The 19,871-nt window shown below is 45.9% G+C and overlaps 1 long non-coding RNA gene across 4 annotated transcripts in view; it reads left to right on the top strand.

The window, feature by feature from the left end:
* The window catches only part of LOC121816479 (uncharacterized), a 93,180-nt gene that overhangs the window by 24,427 nt on the left and 48,882 nt on the right, over positions 1–19,871 (top strand). For 3 of the 4 annotated variants that reach the window (XR_009596161.1, XR_009596160.1, XR_006056096.2), the window contains one exon: positions 1–9,823. This exon is cut by the window's left edge and continues 20,299 nt beyond it. This is a non-coding gene — a long non-coding RNA (uncharacterized LOC121816479). Of the gene's footprint in view, positions 9,824–17,453; positions 18,757–19,871 lie in introns of those variants that run through there. The other variant, XR_009596162.1, reaches the window with a different exon arrangement.

Here is a 19,871-nt window from a genome sequence, read left to right on the forward strand (position 1 = left end):
GAAAAGAAACCACAAGTTCAAATGAAGCGTAGAGACGCAGATGAACAGATTGAAAACCAACATTATTTTGGGGTCAGTGTCAGGGGAGATAATGTCAAACTTGCACCTGAGTTCCTAACCTGAAAGCACATTGTTGAGTCAGGAGGCGGCAGCAGCTTAGGCCTAAGCTGCAGCCCTGGAACCATTGCTGGGACCAGACGTGTAGCAGGGAGGGGCGAGGGGGCAGCAGGGGATGAGGCTGCATGCTGGGGGCCCCTGCCTTCCCAGAAAAGGCACTCCTTTCTGCTCAGGGTACAGTTTCAGCTACACACACCATCCTTTCCCTCTGAGTTTTGTAGGAGCGAATCTCACTCTAGCCTTTCAGACTTAACCAAAGGCAAGCTGAATTCTGGGGCAAGGCGATGCGTCTGAGGTAGTGATTGCCATCAGACTATGAACACTGTGCTGTCTTAGGACCAGTGAGGCGTAACACTGTGGACCTCGCCCTTCGAGGCGGGGGGGTGGAGGCCCTTTGGATGATCACAAATAATTAACCCCTTCTGGTAAGCGGTCATTCCAGACTATGACTTGAAGGACACCTAAGAGGTAATGAGTCAACTGAGAATCATGAGGTCACAAGTCTCTAAAAATTGATGAATAAGGATATAGGGAATTCCTGGGTCTGTGGCTATCCAAATAGCTAAAATTCATTTTAAAAATCAGATAATCATATCCCAATCTGGTTTATGAGGAATAACAGGTACTCTGGCAGGAAAGGGGACCATAACCCGACATATCTGGGAAATATATATTGTGAAGAGTCACATGGTCTATCAATTGCTCAGATATGTCCTGAAGTGAAAACCTAGACAACAAAATGGGTTTTGCTCTGCTCAATTAGTGTTTCCTAAAATTATTTGGCCATGCATTCCTTTCTTCACAGAATGGCTAGCATCATCTTACTCTTATGAAACCTAGTTTCAGAATCACTGTGTGATGGGGCAGAATTGTAAAAATGCTCCTCCTTTGCCAAGACTTTCTTCTTCTGGTTATTCAATCAAACCCTAATGCAGATAGTGCTATGAAGGGATTTCACAGGTGTAATTAAAGTCCTACCTACTCTGACCTCATGGCAGGGAGATGGCCTGGGTGGGCCTGACCTAATCAGTTGAGCCCTGAAAGATTGAAAGCGTGAGAGGGCTTGAAGTTCCATCACTCCCTGGCTTTGAAGTTGAAGGGGACCACATGGGGAGGAATGTGAATGACCTGGAGAAGCTGAGAGTGATCCCCAGCTGACATGAGTGAGCTAGCTGAGACATGGGGACATCATACCTGTAGCTGCAAGGAATGGGACTGTGCCAACAACCTGCTGCTGCTGCTGCTAAGTCGCTTCAGTCGTGTCCGACTCTGTGCGACCCCATAGACGGCAGCCCACCAGGCTCCCCCGTCCCTGGGATTCTCCAGGCAAGAACACTGGAGTGGGTTGCCATTTCCTTCTCCAATGCATGTAAGTGAAAAGTCAAAGTGAAGTCGCTCAGTCGTGTCTGACTCTTAGCGACATCATGGACTGCAGCCCACCAGGCTCCTCCATCCATGGGATTTTCCAGGCAAGAGTACTGGAGTGGGTGCCGTTGCCTTCTCCGGCCAACAACCTGAGTGACACTAAAAGCAGATTCTTCCAGCCAGAGCTCCCAGACAAGAGTCCAACTTGGCTGACACTTTGATTTTGGCATAGAGAACCTAGGTGAGCCCACCCCAATTTCTGCTCCACAGAAATGTATGATAATAAATGAGTCTTGTTTTACGTCACTGTTTGTGGAAATTCACTCATGATTTCGTGATAAAAAACACACGTGCTGATTCAGAAAAATCAAGGCAGAATTAACTGTGGTTCACTCTTCCTACCCCATTACATTTATAAGGTGTCTTGCATGCATGCTCAGTCACTTCAGTCGTGTCCGACTCTCTGCGACCCCATGAACTGTAGCCCACCAGGCTCCTCTGTCCATGGAATTCTCCAGACAAGAATTCTGGGATGAGTTGCCATGCCCTCCTCCAGGGGATCTTCCCAACCCAAGGATCAAACCTGTGTCTCTTACATCTCCTGCATTGGCAGGCATGCTCAGGTTCTTTACCACTATCGCCACCTGGGAAACCCATAGAGTGTCTTACACATAGCAAAACATCTCCATCTACTCAGGTCCTTCCAGTGATGAGTAGGGCAGGTGTCTCCATTTTTTACAGGCGATTGAAGAACTTGCCCAAGTCACTCAGCCAATAAATGCACACAAGATGACTTGAAGGGGGCTATTTTTGACTTAGGGTTGGGGTTTTCCTTTACTTCCTCCTTCTTTCAAATTGGAAAAATGTGAGCATTGGGAGACATTGCAGTTGGGAACTTGCAAAGGAGGATGAAAAAAAAAAATTCAGAGAACACATCGGATCAAGGGTTTGACTCCTTTGTCAGGGAGGTCTTTGATTTCATCCCTTGTCTCTGACCAGAAAAGCATGTTAGAAAATGGACTCACAGCTGCGAGCCAGTGTGTCGGGGCAGGGTGCATGGAGGCTTCCAGAAGTGGACGGCGAGGATGCTTTATTTGGATGACTAAGGGCAAGACGCACAGGCCTATAATATTGAGAGGAACAGTGTCTGCAGGCTGACCTTCCAGATGGGTGGTTTGCCGAGGTGGGGCTGTCAGCACAAACCGCTTTATCTGCCACAAGTAGCATTTCTACCCGTGCTGCCCACAGACCTTCAAAGGACCCAGCACCACCTTCATGGACGCAAGGGGAGCCTAGGGTCCAGGAAAGTGACAAGGTGCCTTCAAGGTCACAAGTGCCCTGACTTGCCATTCAGGGATTTCCCTCACATACACACACACACACATACACCCCAGTACTTGGCCGTCTTATCATAGCAATTCTCCATGTTGGTTAATGATCACTTCTTGATGAACCAGAGTTCCTTACTAAGCAAATGTAGTGTGTGTGTTTTGTGTCCAGCATGAGTCGGGAGTGCAGTAAGTGTTTACTTTTGTGGTAGTAATAATAGAGTCCAATGCTGATAGAATGCAGACCCACTGCTGGATACTGTCTTGAAAGGGCCTCTAGTTCACTCACTTCATCCGAACAGCAAGCCCATGAGGTCTTGGGGAAGTCCTCAGAGTTCTTGACAAATGTTTCTGGCCCGAGGTGGGCACAGGTTTTGTAGAACCTGAAGCTTATGTGATTTCACGGTGGGCTTCCCCAATAGCTCAGCAGGTAAAGAATCCAACTGCAATGCAGGAGACACAGGAGACGCAGGTTCGATCCCTGGGTCAGGAAGATCCGCTGGAAAAGGAAATGGCAACCTACTCTGCTATTCTTGCCTAGAAAACCTAAGGGACAGAGGAGCCTGGTGGGCTGTAGTCTAAAGGGTTACAAACAGTCCGACATGACTAAGCGAGCAAGCATCTTCAAAAACGGAATCCAAAGTTGCCAGAATAAAATTAGGTACAGGGTCCTGGAAGGCACCCCAAAAGAGAAGGGCTCTGAAGTATCACGGTAAGTCTGCCTCGAGTTCCCTCTTCCTCCCCAGCAAACACTAGGGCTGTCTCTTCCCACCCCCATGAAGTTAGCCAGGCCACGTAGGTGAGCTGCATTGGTCAATGTGATGTGAATAAATTTCACACGCGTCTCTTCTAAGAGGACGTTTTGAGAGTCAGTATGTGGTTCCCCACTTTGCTCCCTGACCCTGACATTCACAATCCCTGGACAGATGATGCGGGTGTGTGCTAAGATGGACTCTCCTTTTCCCTGGGACTCCAAGTCATTATGATGGTTACAGCATCCTCTCTCGGCTCCCAGCCCTTGTCAACCCGTGGTAAACACAGAGCATAAGTGAGAAATAAGCTTTCGCCATATTCATTCCTGCAGATGTTGGAAAAAAATTTTTTTCTTTTAATCACAGCATACCTAGCTTAACCTAACTTATACAGGTAGAGGACTCTTGTTCCCATTTTCTGGAGGAGGAATCGAAGCACAGGAAGGTTTAGCCACTCACCCAAGGTCACACAGCTAGTCAGAGGTGGATGGGGGTCAATGACTGTTCCGCAGCGACACCAGGGAAGGGTGGGTCCTTTCGTGCGCTGATGGTATTTGTCCCATCTAGAGGCTGCTACTCAGCTCCAGCTGATGGTTGTAAAAGAGGAATGTGAGTCAATTGTTGCCAGATCTTCCGATTTTTTGTTTTTAAAGAGAGGTTGTAAATCCAGAGTTTTAATGTGAAATCCTGATTACTATACGTAGGCAGCTGATTGAAGTAGTTTTCCTTTTTTGAACATGGTGAGATCAAGACATCAGAGGGCTTGATTTTGTTCACCAGTTTGAGACCTTCCAACCCTAAACTCCAACTTCTCACACAACAACAAACAAACAAAACAGAAAGCAACTGAAAATTCAAGCCAGTAACAGGTATGTGCTAAGTGACAAAGTCAGGATTATAAATTGGGCAGGGAAAGCCAGAGGGAAAGGGGGTGGGAACAGATGCAGGGGCCTAAGAAGCCTCCGAGGAGCTGACACGACCAGGCAGGGAGGGTTGCAAGCAGATGTTTGTGTCCAGAGAAAAGGCGTCTCATGCAGTGAGATGACTGAGCTTGTGTTTTTGTTTCTGGAAGTAAAGAAAGTTCACATATATTTTTCAAGGACTTAAAAACAGAGAAAATGTTTTGTTAGGGTTATTCGAATTTTTTTAGGAAGCCACCATCCCGCCAAGGAAACACGCATCCTTCTATGTGGTGAGTACCTGGGAGCTTGACTGTCAATGTGAGCCTGTGAGATGGAGCAGGATGTGGCCAGGGGTCACTGAGCCAAAGAGAGAAGGGATTTCCTGGAAACAGAAGATCTGCTCGGACCCAGTGGTCCTTCGTAAATCCCTGATGAGCCCAAGGTATTTCCATCTGCCTTGTTTTCTCTTCCGCCGTTTGTCTGTGAGGCTCAGCACGTTCGTGGTGAATGAAAACAATGAGCAGTTAAGGAGCTCATGTCCACGAGACTCTTAACACGAAGGCTCTGACAAGGAAAGTCAAGGTCAGCAGAGAATAGTGTGCGTTCAGAACGTCTGACCTCATGCATTAACCTGCAGGTTCCCAAAGCACAAAGGGGAACATGAGAGGCGTTAAGAATAAATGGACCCCTGGTGGAAACAGAATCTCGGAGGCCAAGATTTGGAAAACCGGGTCCCACAGTGAAACGAGCCCCTTTGCATGACTTCTCAGAACTTTAATAAGCCTGACCACCATGTGCCTCCGACAGCATAACATGGCGCCCTGCTTGGCTGGGGGACCCCTTTTCTTCATCCTGAATCTCTTGGGAAAGAGCGTGACAAGAAGGCTCTTGGAGACATGCTGGCTAGTTTTTCCTTGGTGGCTTTTTCTCCTCACCTCTTTCTTTCCTGGTTTCCTCTCCTAGCCTCTTTTTTCCTGGTTTCTTTTAGAATGACAATTTTCTCTTTTCCTGGTGGTGGCTCAGACAGTAAAGAATCCACCTGCAATGCAGGAGACCTGGGTTTGATCCCTGGGTGGGGAAGATCCCCCGGAGAAAGGAATGGCAACCCATTCCAGTATTCTTGCCTGGAGAATCCCATGGACAGAGGAGCCTGGGCGGGGGACTACAGTCCATGGGGTTGCAAAGAGTCAGACACCACTGAGTGACTAGTACTTTTTCTCTTTTCAGGAAATGGGTCATTTCTACTTATCCTACTTACCCCTTAGTTGCAACAAGTAGGTGGTGCGGTGGAGACTGGGGCGGGGCTGGAGGGGTGGGCAGCAGGTCCTTGCATATCAGTCACTGTCACTTTGTGTTCTGGGGACTATCCCTGTTCTCCAAGGACAGACTATCACAGTTGGAATTTCCAGCCCTCAGGAGACAGAGAAGGCAAAGGGACAAAGCACTTGGGAGGTAGCAGCCTTCTAAAAGAAACACTGCCTCTGCCTGGGGACACGTACTGGGGAAGGAGGAAAAGGGAGAGGAGGAGAGAGGAACCCCTGAGTGGCTGACCCACAGGGGCCCCTTTTATGGCCTTCCTGTTTATGGCTGAGAAGTAAACAGCCTGGGAGCCAGGTCGTCTCCGACGGCAGCTGGGGCACCGCTCGAGCTGGCTGGGGACCCTCTCTTTCTGGGTGGCAATGGGCGGGGAATCTGCCAGTCACGCGAGTCTCAGAGGACTTTTTTTTTTTTTTTTAAAAACCAGCATCTTGGGGCATTTTCCCTTCAGCTCACACCATCTGCTTTACCCTCCTCATTGGTCCTGCAGCTTTCGGTGGTGGAGGGGGGCGGGGGCACAGCTGGCAATCTGTGTGTGCAGGCAAGGGGTGAGGATCCCAGCTGCGACACTTAGCAGCTGTGTGACCTCAGGCAAGCCCTGCACCTCTCTGAGCCTCTTCCATAGCTGGGTAGGAGGATGTGGAGACTGCCTGTGAACAGCCCTGACAACTTGCCTGGCATGTGGTAAGTGTCAGTACACGTTTACTGCCCCCTTGATGATCTCAACTGCCCTCCTGACTAAGCCCCCAGGGTCTTAGCTGACGGGAGGGGGTGGGGGGCTGAGTGGGGGGAGGAGGGGTCAGGCCCACCTCTGAGAGGTTCCCTGGCCTCGGTCCAGACATCCGCTCTCTCTCTGGATCGGAACCTGCGGTACTTTGCCTCCTGAGAAATGTGGGCTGTGATGGACGACGAGATGGTGTCCCAACTAAGATGAAGAACACGGCGCCGGGGGCAGCAGACACCAGGAGAATCAATAAACTATAATTATCAAGAGCGGTGTCTGTGAGAGGTGTGGACTCCTGTGGACAGAGAGAGACAGAGGAGGGGGCGGGAGCGAGACACGCACTCATCCTGAGAGATGCAGAAGACGCATGTGCCCGAGGAAGCGAAAGCGAGAAGGGAGAAGCAGAATGGGTGTGATGTACACAGGCCCTCTCCCGCTGCGCCCTCCACCCCATCCTTGCTGATGGGCCTGGCAGAAGGCGCAAGAGCAGGTCTCCCACCTGTTTATATAGCCCTCAGCTTTTTAAATTCTCCAAGTCCTCATTCATATCAGTTTTTGCATTACAAAAAGAATATCAGAGCCTCAAATATAAGCATGGGTTACACTGATAACATCGAATCCATTCATTTGATTAGGCTGAGATGCAAAGTCAATATGGATTGCAATATATTGCTTTAGAAACACGACTTGCACATCACCGGGGTCTTCATCGTCCCTGAGTTTACCACTGTCCTCTGGACCCACCACCACTCATGCGGTTTTTGATCCAGCACTTCTGGCACTGATGTATGAGACTGTCACCAGGAGTTCCTGACGAGCCTCGTGTACCCGCTGCTGTCAGTGAGCTCTGCCACATTGCCGCTTAACCTGATATGGTGTGAAGCCCTACTGAAAAGCTACCTTTTCTGATCCCCAACACTTGAGGTCTCACCACTCCCCCGAGAAAGGATTTTGGAATCTGTGTTCATTTTCTTGGCCCCATTTGATCTGGGAACCTAGTGACCTTTATCAGCACACAACTGGCCTAAATTGAAGTCATTTGGGGTTGGTGTGTCTTCTGAATTTATTAGAGAGGGTCTCATAGGAGGCATGCTTTTGTGAGACTCAGATTGGCGGAGTCTCTCCCGTGTCCTTTTTTAAGGTTAGTATATTTAAAAAAAAAAAAAAAAAAGAACACATGCAAACTAGCTTTCCTTTGGGCTTTATTGTGTGCCTGGCACCAGCCTAAGCATTTTACAAGCATTATCTCAGTCAGCGCTTAATCTCAACGGCACCAATAGCAACTATTTCTTCTCTCATTTGTGGGAGCTATTTCTTCCCTCCCTGTCACAGAGCTCACAGGTGGCCGAGCTTAGTGGATGCCCAGGCAGCCCGGAAGCCCAGGGCCATCACCATGTTTCCCAGAGAGGAAACTGAGCCTGAACAGATTGACACCCAGGGCCTCACAGCTCACCAGAGTTAAGTGACCAGATGGGGTTAGATCAGGTCCCCACCTCCCAGAGAAGTTGAAGTGAAAATGAAGGCACACAAGAAAGCCCAGCCTGCACTGGGGGTCTCCAGGGTGGTCCCACACTTCCCCGCGTCTCCTTCCTATCTCCCACCACCTTGAAGGGTGCACACAGCCTTTCCAGCTCTAGGGGACATATGGCTGCCCAGCATCCCGGGTGGCAGGGACCCAGGGCTCCTCTGAATTCTGTCTTTTCATTCTGGATTGGAGGCAGGGGGTGGGGCATCATCCAGAAAGCTCCCTCCGGCTTGGAAGCAGAAGGAAGAAACCTGTGTGTGTCCACTTGGCTGAGGGACCCTCGGTGAGAAGACTGTTCCTGGGTTTGGAAGGCTGTTAGGCACAGTAGAAATGGCAACCCACTCCAGTACTCTTGCCTGGAGAATCCCATGGACGGAGGATCCTGGTGGGCTACAGTCCATGGGGTTGCAAAGAGTCGGACGGGACTGAGCAACTTCACTTCACTTCGTTTAGGCACAGGCGCCCACACCTCTCACCTGGTGCAGGCGAGTGATGGACACCTGCACAGCCGCCCGTTTGGGTTTCTCTCTCTCATCACCCAGCTCTAATCACCCAGCGCAGCCTCCGCCTTTGGGAAAGGAGAATGATTTCTACTTTGTTTCTCTCTCTCTTTTTTTTTTTTTTATTTTGAATTGACCTGGGGCAAAGTGCTGCAGGGAGTTTCCCTTTATTCCTATCTTTTCTTTTTCGCTTTGTGTCAGTTTCAACTGTACACAACTGTTGGAGAGTTTAATTTGGATACAATGAAGGCAGATACCAGAAACATAAATTACTTTCAAGACTGAGCTTTGAGAATTGGTTAGGATTCTTTCCCCTTTCAAAACTCAGTGAAACTTTTCTACTCAGTAACTTATTCTCTTACCTTGATAAGATATCATAGAGAAAGGATGGCTTAAAAAAGAGAAGTGCTGTGTGTGTCTGTGTGTGTTTTCTACTTTAATGAAATGAAAAGCAGAAACATAGAATGATAGTCTGTTAAGAAACGGCTATCTAATTTATCCCTCCCCCAAAACCCCTTTCCATTTTGGTAACCATAATTTGTTTTCTATGACTGTGAGTCTCTGTTTTCTAAATAAGTTCATTTGTATTATTTTTTGTTCCACATATAAGTGATATCATATGATATTTATCTTTGTCTGGCTTACTTTATTTAGTAAGATTATCTTGAATTAGAAAGTTGGACTAACATATGTGTACTACAACATATAAAATAGATAAGCAACAAGGGAACTATATTCCATATTTTGTAATAACTTAAAAGGGAAAAAAATCTGAAAAGGAACACACACACACACACATATATAACTAAATCACTGCTCTGCATATCTGAAACTAACACAATATTGTAAATCAACTATACTTCAATTTAAAAAATATTAAATTCACCAGAGGAAAAAGAAAGAAACAGGTTTTCTGCTCAGCAAACATTACCCTATGGGTTGCTTACAAGTAGAGTTCCTTACAACCAGGGCTGGCTTCTTCAGTTTCATCAACTTCAAACCCAGATCATGCTGACTCTTAAAAGACATTCGGAACTACAAATGTGAGACTTTACAAAAGGCTTAAAACACGTAAAGGCTGTGGAGCAGATTCTCTTTAAACTCAAGTTGCATGAGGTAGAGGAAAATTTTCTGCAAATTTAGCCCATGGGTTTCTGTTTTACTGGGGGAGAAGGGGGCATCTGTGTCACCCTAAGCTGAGGAATCATTTTCATTAGATGTTTTTGTACTTGCTTTAGATGCTTGGAGAGGTTGGGAAGCTCTAGGAGCAGCAAGATGTTGGGAACAAATAATGTAAGTAATTACTCTGTCTTTTTTCCGACCTAGATTTTGTCTTTCCTTCCTCTGTAGCTCCCCGCACCCCCCAGGCTCCCCTTCCTCCCCCTGCTTTCCACCCCATTGCTGCTGCCCCCTCGACCAAGGCCAGATGCTGGCTGGCTTGGACTCCCACAAGCGGTTTGATGGAGGGAGCTCCGGGAGGCATGGAAGACTGGGGGAGCAGAGCACTTTGCATTAGCAGAATTGGGGGCTGAACTGCAGCCAGAGGCCACCAGGCCAAGGGGATGATTTTGCTTGGAGGTACCAGCTACTTCTTTCTTTTTCTGATACTGAATTCAACATCCCAACTCCAGCAGACCCTCCCACTCAGGACACCTTATGAAACAATTATGTAAACTAGGCTGACTGCAGCTGTGAGTTTTTAAGTATTTAGAGACCTTGCTTTCCTTAAAAAAAAAAAAAAAAAAAGAATTTGCTATCAGCCTTTTGTGGAGGCAGGCAGGAAAGACCCATTAAGAAGGATATTGTAACTCCTGCCAAAAGTTGTCTCCCACTGTGTGGTTTTCTTATTGGATTGCTTATTTTCTCTTTCTTACTACACTTGACCCTCTTTCCCATGCTTAAATGTGTATCGTAGGACTTTGCTTTCTACTTTGCTCTTCCTTCTTCCACCTCAAGATTTTGAATCTCTGCTCAAGGGCTCAGAAATCTATACCACATGAGGACGTGTGCCTATATTCTCGCTGGGGGATCCTAGTCTCTTCTGTGGTTTCCTCTAAAGCCCCCCACTGTAGTCTGTCCCTCCACCCCATCCCCTTGAAGTTTACATCCAGGTGGCTCTGACACAAGATAAAGATTCCGAGGTCTTGGCAGCTTCCTCAAATGTCTCCATCCCCGCACACCCCAGGGTTTCTTACTGTTGTCGCTATTAGCATGGACCAAATGTCCTGCTTTGCGGGCTGATTTACGGTTGCATTAGGGAAAACTCTGCAGAGGGTGTAAAATACACTGTCCCATGCCCGGGCCAGAGCTTCCGTGTTATCGGTGATTGCAAGTGCGTTTTATAACTCCAGTGCCAAATCGAAATCAAGGTGATTTGCGCATCAATCTCCTGGATAAAATCAGGGCATGCTCTATTGTGGTTTGACCTTCCTGGTGCCTTTGGCTGGTCCGCCTTGTCTAAGTCCCTTGGACAACTACCCAGGGACGGTTGGAAAATGCAGAAATAATGGCCAGGGCTGGGATTACCAGCTGTATCAAAAGGCTTAACTGCTCAGCCCAGAGACTCCTGAGCACCAGAGGAAAAAACCCTAACAGGAGGTTTTGCATCATCTTTAAGGGATTGCAAGCTGCAGGTGGGGAGGGGGAGAGCCTTGGGACTGTCCCCCTGTGCATTTAGTCAGTACCCCTGAACCCCACAGCAATGGAGAAAGCAAAACTTTGAAATTTATGAACAGCCAGCAGATAACTGGGCCTCAGAAAGCCAGTGCAGTCCCTTATTTATAATCCCAAGATCTCCTCTGAATGTAGGCCAGAGAAGTAATTGTTTCAAAAGTAAGTGGAAGATCCGAGATAGGACTGAAATCAGTAGTATCCATCTTGCCACCACCCAAGGTGGGTTCTTTTTGATGATTTTTCATAGAAAAATCATGCTCATTTGTCATGGAAAACAAGCAAAAGCTTCCTGAAAAATCTGACCATCTATTTTCAGTAAAGTTCAAACTTAATCCAAAATGTTGAAGGATGTGTTCACAAGGGTAAGACTGAAGATCTTTTGAACAAAGATGTGGGAAATTGTAGATTTTTAGAACCTGAAGGCTCTGTAGTGATGGCCAGAGGGTATATTTAGGATAAATATTTTTAAGTCAGGGTTTTATGCCTATAATCTAAGTTTCTCAACTTATATTTAGTCAAAACTTCTTTTTAGAGTAATTCCATCTCTTCTGATTCTGCACCCTTTCATAGAACCAGGAGGAAGTTTAGTTGACTCTTCAAATGGTAAAGCCTATTTTGCAAATCCCTTTAAGATATGCTAATGTATATGGGCTGATTATTAAGATAAATACCTTCTGCTGGAAACTGAAGTTAATTATAATATATGTAATTAGTCACTGGTCAGCCTAGAAGTTATAATTTATTGTCCCCTAATTTGCATTTATTATCAAAGATATTTAATTTAAAGGAATTAAAAAAATAGCCTGATTCGAGTGGTTATGGAGATGGTGGGCATTTAGTAAACTTCAAAACTCTTTTTTTTCCTCTCCCCAAACTTTTCTAAACCTATTATATACAATTTCAGGAAATAACACACCAACATTAGGAGATGGCTTGTGCTGCTTGATTAAAAAAAATCAGAAAGGCATTTTTGTAAGAAAGGATGCTGTATTCTGTTCCCGATCCTCATTTTTGGAACACTAGGTAAGCTTGTGTGATAAGAGGGCCCAAGTTCAAGTAGAATTAGGGAGCTTGTGTGATGAGGATGACTTTTGTGTCCGTGTTGATTGGCAGGGGGTGATAAAGGAAAATATTAGATGCTTTTCCTTCCAGATTGTAATTTCTTCTAGATAATGTAAAGAAGACCAGCAGTTGGCCACAGCTACAGCTTTTGTATAAAAAGAGAATATCATGCCATCTCATAAAATATGTTTCCATAAAGCTCCACTGACCTTTCAAACATATTATTTCTGCGATCATTTATCTGATTCTTGCTCTGTTGAGACTCTGAGCTCCCTTGCCACACAGGAGTGACTTTCTGGTGTTCCTTTCCCTCTAAATTAAAGTTTATGTTGAAGCGGGGCTCCTTGGTACAGGGAGAAAAGGCAGCTCTCATCTCTGTCTCCTCCTAGGAGCCCTCTCTTTTAATCAAGGAGGCTGCTGATTGACTTGGCAGTGAGTTGGTCTGAGATGTGTCCATGGTGGAAGCATCACCACTGAGATATCAGATTTTTCCCTCTTGAGAGGAACGGACTGTCCATCTAGGGTGACGTACCTGAGAATATACCTTTTGAGTCTGTGCGCCTTCCGATCCAGAACATCCTTGAGCCGTGTGGACATTGTTTTTGAACTCTCTGAATGCTGACATTTCTTAGAGGTCAGAAATGGGGCTATTTGATTTCATGACTTTTTATAAATTGAAGGATAGTTGATTTACAATGTTGTGTCACTTTCTGCTGTTCAGCAAGTGATCCAGTTATACATATATCGGGCTTCCCAGGTGGCTCAGTGGTAAAGAATCCACCTACCACTGCAAGAGAAACAGGAGAAGCAGGTTCAGTCCCTGGGTCAGGAAGATTTTCTGGAGTAGGAAATGGCAACCCTCATGTAAGTGATATCATGCAGTATCTGAATTTCTTTTTGACTTACTTCACTTAGTATGATGACCTCTGGGTCTATCCATGTTGCTGCAAGTGGCATTATTTCATTCTTTTTAGTGGTTGAGTAATATTCCACACATACGACATCTTCTTTATCCGTTCATCTGCCAGTGGACATTTAGGTTGCTTCTATGTCTTGGCTATTGTGAATAGTGCTGTTTTGAATACTGGGATGCACGTTTTTGAATTAGAGCTTTGGATCTCAAAACTTTTTAAAGAGTAAAACATGGTCCGATTGGATGTGACACAGTCCCTTCTTGTGGATAGAAATTCTGTTCTCTCATTGAAGGAGAGGTTGGAGGTAAGGATGGCAGACATTTTCTTCTACGTCAAGACTTCAAACTACCCTTCTGGGTTCCCAAGGGAGCAGCTTTTTGGGTGGTGGTTAAACAGTCCTGAACATCATGAAGCACATGGGACACCTCCCAGTCATTTCTGCAAAGGGCCCCTTGGCCTCCCCTCTGCTCAGGAAGCCCTGGTGTGCAGCAATAATCAAGAATGGGATGGGTGCAACCAGGGGGTGCAATAACTGCAGAAAATTTAAAAACAGACACCAATTAAAAGTGCTCCCCTTGTATTATCACCATGTGTGCCAAGTCGCTTCAGTAGTGTCTGACTGTTTGTGACGCCATGGACTACAGCCTGCCAGGCTCCTCTATCCATGGGATTTTCCAGGCAAGAATACTGGAGTGGGTTGCCATTCCCTTCTCCAGGGGATCTTTCCAGCCCAGGGACTGAACCCACATCTCTTGCATTGGCAGGTGGGTTCTTAATCACTGCCACAGAGAGTACTTCAGTAATACGCACCTCAGCTCTGCATGGAGGATGGGGGTTGATACTGAGTGCTGGTCAGATCCCTATCTCTAGGTCAGCGCACCCCCTCCCCAGCTACTGAGAGCATTGGCTGCCAATGGCTTAGGGCTGCCACTTTCCCTGGAGACTTAAACCTATTCTTCCCTGAGCAGCTTATGGCCAGTTCGCTCGGGGGCAGATAGCCTTAAGGGACAGTTTACCATTCAGAGTCCCCACCTCCATAGACTATGCTCAGACCCAGCTCCAGACCACAGCCTTGCTCAATGCCTTTCCTTTCTCCTTCCTGTTCCATTTCCCACCTCCCAGTACTCCCTGCACAGAGCCCATGCAGATCCCTTTCTCAGGTGGGGCTTCCAGGGAACCCTCCCTAAGTCATTTGACTTCCAGGCAGGAACACTGCATGAGCAGCACACTTGGCCTCTGATTTCCCCAGGTCCACCTGCAGTCCCAGATGGTCCTTAGTTCTCATTTCTTCCTCTTCACCTGTAGATGACAGATGGACTTCCAATACAACTGTGAAGTGCCTTCAGTGACATCCATGTATCTGGAGAGTCAGAGGACCCCATGTTTCCTTGAAGATGCTAGATTTCTTTTCTCAAGGGCTCAGTTTGAAGGTTGTAACCAGCCTCTGGGAGCAGGATAACATGAATTTTGTGGCCCAACAGACCAGACTGCCACTTACTTTATGTACAATAGCGGGCAAGAGGCTCAGGCCCATGCCATTCTCACCCAGCTGGTGAGGAGGGCAAGCATGGAACCCAGGAGCTCCATTCCAGAGTCCTTACTTTTAGCAACTATTGTGACTAAAGAGTGCAGTGGATATTTGAAGTGCTTAGCACAGTGCCTGGCTGCTCACGAAATGATAGCAATGAAGATGATTATTCCGTTAATGAGGTGATGAAGATGATGATGGCAACAAGGTTGAGAGAATAAGATTTGCACATGTAGATAACAGAAGGTAAGAGAACAGTGGACATCCCATAAATTCTTCCCTGGTTCCCCCTGATGAGAGAAAAAAGAAACGAAAACCTTGGGGCCCTGGAATGAGTACTGGTCTCAGAGTCAGAAGACCTTGGTGTCACATATAGACTTCGGATTGGTTGCCAACTTTGGGAGAATTCTATAAAATGGGCAGAGATGTCAGGATTAAGTGGAAAGAGAACCTGGGTACAAGGACTTAGCATGGTAGGTATCAAGCAGATGTCTGGTGGCTAGAAACAGACTGTGTCTTGGGAGAGGATATAAGGCGGACTCTGGAGAGAAGCAGTGCAGGGCAGCTCTGTCATTGACTGAGCACCTCCAGGGAACAGGTCAGGGTACCTAAAGAATTACTGGGTCTCCAGTGAATATGGCTCTGTTTCCTCTTACGACAAGGATCTGCTGATTTCCTTGACTTTGTAGTGGCCCTTCGTCTGCACTTCAGGGCTCTCTGCTAGTCCCAGGTCCTATTTTCACACATTTGACCTCATCCTGAAGGTAAGCACCCCATACAAATGCCCAGGAGGGCCGGGATTTCAGTCTATATTATTCACTGGTACACTCCCCATCACCTGACATATATTCAACATTCAAGAAATATTGTTGAGAAAATAGACCTTATCAAGAACCAGGACTGAAGGTGGCAGGAACAAACATTCAGCTAGGAGCCAGGAGGCCTTCAAGCGTGTCCTTTCTTGGCTGTGGCTTTGGAAGGCCCACCTAACCCCTGTGGATTTCGTTCATCTGCTACGTCAGTGACATCAGGTCTACTGAACAGGGTTGGAATAATGCCTATGGAATCTTACTGAATCTTTGAATTCTAAGAGCTATGAAATTGACTTGAAAAGGACAATTTAAGGAAATGTAGTCTTAGAATTTACTGAGATAATATTTCTAGAAAATATGCTGCAAATATTTTTTCTCTTAGAAATTTAAAAACACCTTTCCAAATAAACTCTTGGATTACAAAGTCAAAATAATAAACTATTCAGAAGTTAAAGGTACCATGTACCAGATGTGACCTTGGGGTGTGGCTAAAGTAGTGCTCAGAGAACAGTTTATAGCCTTAAATGGACTTATCAAAGCATAAGATTAAAAATACATGAACATTCAACTCAAGAAACTGGACAATAAACATGTGAAAGTCGCTCAGTCATGTCCAACTCTTTGCAACCCCATGGACTATACAGTCCATGGAATTCTCCAGGCCAGATTACTGGAGTGGGTGGTAGCCTTTCCCTTCTCAGGGAAAATAAACACCACCACCAATAACAACAAAGACACAGTAAACATACACATACACACACACAAAGGAAGAAAAACATTTTCAGTAGAATGTTTTCATAAAAAGTCTTACAATAGTTGAATGTGTTTATACCAGGGGAATTTCTGAAAGTGGTCATGAATTGACACATTTTCCACGAATCAATAGTTTGCAATTATATATTGCCTTTATGCAGAGTATGAAGCTTTCTACAGGATATAGCCATTCTTTAATGAGTATTCATGCTTTATTTTATCTAGATCATCCTTAGAAAAGTGCCAATCGAAGAAGATGGAAGGGGTTGTGGTGGATCTGACAGGTCCTAGAGAAAGCAGAAGGTTCATTTGGTCTCTTGACCAAGCAAGGAGCATGTGAAGAAGCATGTTGCTGAGTGATGCATTTTATACAAAATGGTAGCAGCATCAGTGAGGCCCTGGAGGCAAGAATATAAAATGCAGGGTCCTGTGCGGAGGGGGGACCCTGAGACACTGGCTGGGATTTCCAGGGAGGTAGATTTCCAGGTATATAGAGGGTCAACAGGCTTCCCAGGTGGCTCAGTGGTACAGAATCTGCCTGCTAATGTAGGAGATGCAGGAGACACAGATTTGATCCCTGGGTCAGTGAAGATCCCCTGGAAGAAGAATTCTTCAGTATTCTTGTCTGGAGAATCCCAAGGACAGAAGAGCCTGGTGGGCTAAAATCCATGGGATTGCAAAGAGTCAGACATGACTGAGTTACTGAGAACATATGTGTGCAGAGGGGGAACAAAGTTCATTTGATAATTTGTCTGATAACTCATAGGAGACCAGACTCTCACCTACCTAGGGACATCATATCAACAGGATGTTGGTGTCTGGAAGGCGCTGGAAAATACTCTATGGGTTTTTCTTCTGGAGCAAAGAAGGCCTCAAATTCTCAATTCTTTAAAGCAACACCTGACTCTGGGCTCCTTGCCTTTTTTTTTTTTTGATGTGGACCATTTTTAAAGTCGTTCTTGAATTTGTTACAACTGCTTCTGTTTTCTGTTTTGGTTTTTTGGCCCCAAGGTATGTGGGATCTTAGCTTCCTGACCAGGGATTGAACCCACACCCCCTGCATTAGAAGGGGAAATCTTAACCGCTGAACCATCAGAGAAGTCCCTGGCTCTTGTTCTTAAAGCAACTTAAAGAATGGAGTTGAACACCTTGCATTGATATTTCCTCTGTACTTTGGACAGTGCCTGCACCTTCTCTCCTGCCCGGAGGAAAGAGCCAGAAAATAGGAAGATTTCCAAGCCAAAGTCTGCAGCTCATCCATGGGGCCACAGGATCATGCACATCGCTGAAGGGACTCGGGACCCCTGGAGTCTCCCATGACCCACAAATGCCTTGAACTAAACATACTGCAGGGATGCTGACATCTATAAACTTCTGAGTCTGATGAGGTCTCCACTGACAATTAACCTCTTGAAGCCTTCTTTTGCTCTTTGTGTTTTTTATTGTAAAATGGGCAAAATGATAGTGTCTACCTGTCTTAGTCCTAGTCCATTCAGGCTGCTCTAACAAAATATCACAAATGGTAAGGTGGCTTTTAAATGAGACATTTATTTCTCATAGCTCTGGAGGCTGGAAGTCTAAGACCAGGGGGTCAAAATATCACAAATAGTAAGGTGGCTTTTAAATGAAACACTTATTTCTCATAGCTCTGGAGGCTGGAAGTCCAAGACTGGGGGGTCCAGGACAGTTGGATGAGGGCCCTCTTCTAGGTTGTAGATATCTCAGTATACACTTATGAGGGTAGAAAGGGACAGCAGAAGTGATTTATCAGGAGGCTCCTTATATAAGGCACTAATACCCCTCATGAGGGCTGCACCCGCGTGACTTAAGCACCGCTCCAATGCCTCACCTCCTGACCATCACCTTGTGTGTATGTTCAGTCACTCAGTCATGTCCGTCTCTCTGTGACTTCATGGAATGTAGACTGCCAGCCTCCTCTGTCCATGGAATTTTCTAGTCAAGAGTACTGGAGTGGGTTAGCATGCCTTCTGCAGGGATTCTTGCTGCCCCGGGGATTGAGTTCTTGCTCTTTCATCTCCTGCACTGGCAAGTGGGCCCTTTACCACTGCACCACCGTCACCTTGGGGGCTAAGATTTCCACATGTGAACTTTGAGGGGACACAAGCATTCAGGCCATAGTTCTACCTCAAAGACTGCCATCGGTTTTCCATGAGGAAATTAGAAAGCATTTTAGTGAATGTTTGGTTTATGCCAAAACTCAAACTAAATGGTGGCTGTCTGTGACTTGCCATTTTTGTGCCCATTTTCTCATTTGGAAAACAGGATAAACGATAAATAACCCTCAGACTCTACTTCAAAATGGAGTTTAAATATGCAACGTTGGGAATTCCCTGGTGGTCCAGGGGTTAAGATTCTATGCTGTCACAGCTGTGGGCCTGGGCTCGATTCATGGCTGGGGAACTACGATCCTGCAAGGTTTGCCAAGATAATAAAAAATTTAAAAAAATACTTAAGGTTGAGCCATATGAAATTGTCAATATTTGATCATTTTTGACCTCTACAAATTGCAATTTCTTGTGTGCCAATCTGATGACATGTGGTAGGTCAATTCATATCTGTAGAGCCTTATAACCAGTTATACATACGAGTGGTTGCTTTGCTTTCTAGTTCCATTGTGAAACACATCTCAGAAAAATGACAAGACTACACCTATGGGATTTTTTTCTCTCTTTGTTTCATTTTGTAGTCTTCTTCATCTCTCCCCAGAACTTGCCCATCATCATATTTCACAGAACTCTGGAAGGGCAAGCTCTGTTCATCAGAAATATCCCACTGGAGAGAGTAGATTTGTTATTTTCTGTGTTAAGTTGTTAATTGATTTGATAATTGCCTGGGAGACACACAGAGACATACACATACACAAAACAAATGTCAGGCCACACACTTTTCTCTCGACAGTAAGATGAAGATGTTTTAGTTATTGGAACTCAGATGTCACCTAGAAGAATAAGAGGAGGTACCGGGAAAAAAAGAGGGGAGTGGAGCCGACAGGGCGGGGGGAGGCAGGCCATCCCTCTTGGTTATCAAGTGAAATGACTCCCCAAATATGACAATAAATCACTGCAGGAATCAATCAGACGGGAGGCCACTGCTCCACGCTGATAATGCATCAATCAATATTTAATGTTTACACTTTAATTAATCCACACATGGGAAGCATTCTTTCAGTGACAAAAATAAAGGGATGAGAAATAAAACACCTTTTATATCAGGGAGTGGTGAGGGCCTGCCTATCTGGGTGGCTTTGATTGGAGCTGTCATTGATCACCTTGAATCTCACCCGCCTCTGAGTCACATTTGGATAGAAAGCTAATATGGGGGAGGGGTCCAGAGGTGTCAGAATCCAACCGGGCAGACTGTGACTTCGTTGAAACTGTCGCAGACCATGGATTCCTAAGAAGGCAGAACAAAGCCAGGGCAAACACTGGATTCTACACATTGGTGACGTCTTCTCTCCAGAAAAGATTTCTGTCTGCAGATAGTGATATATAACTCTGGGGGAGGCAGGGTGATCAGGAAAGACATTTTTCCCTCTGTTTTGAAGAGTCCAAGTGTTGTCCTGGACACACAGATTCCAG

The sequence above is a fragment of the Ovis aries genome, chromosome 14 (assembly GCF_016772045.2).
Source record: "Ovis aries strain OAR_USU_Benz2616 breed Rambouillet chromosome 14, ARS-UI_Ramb_v3.0, whole genome shotgun sequence".
NCBI classification, from domain to species: domain Eukaryota; kingdom Metazoa; phylum Chordata; class Mammalia; order Artiodactyla; family Bovidae; genus Ovis; species Ovis aries.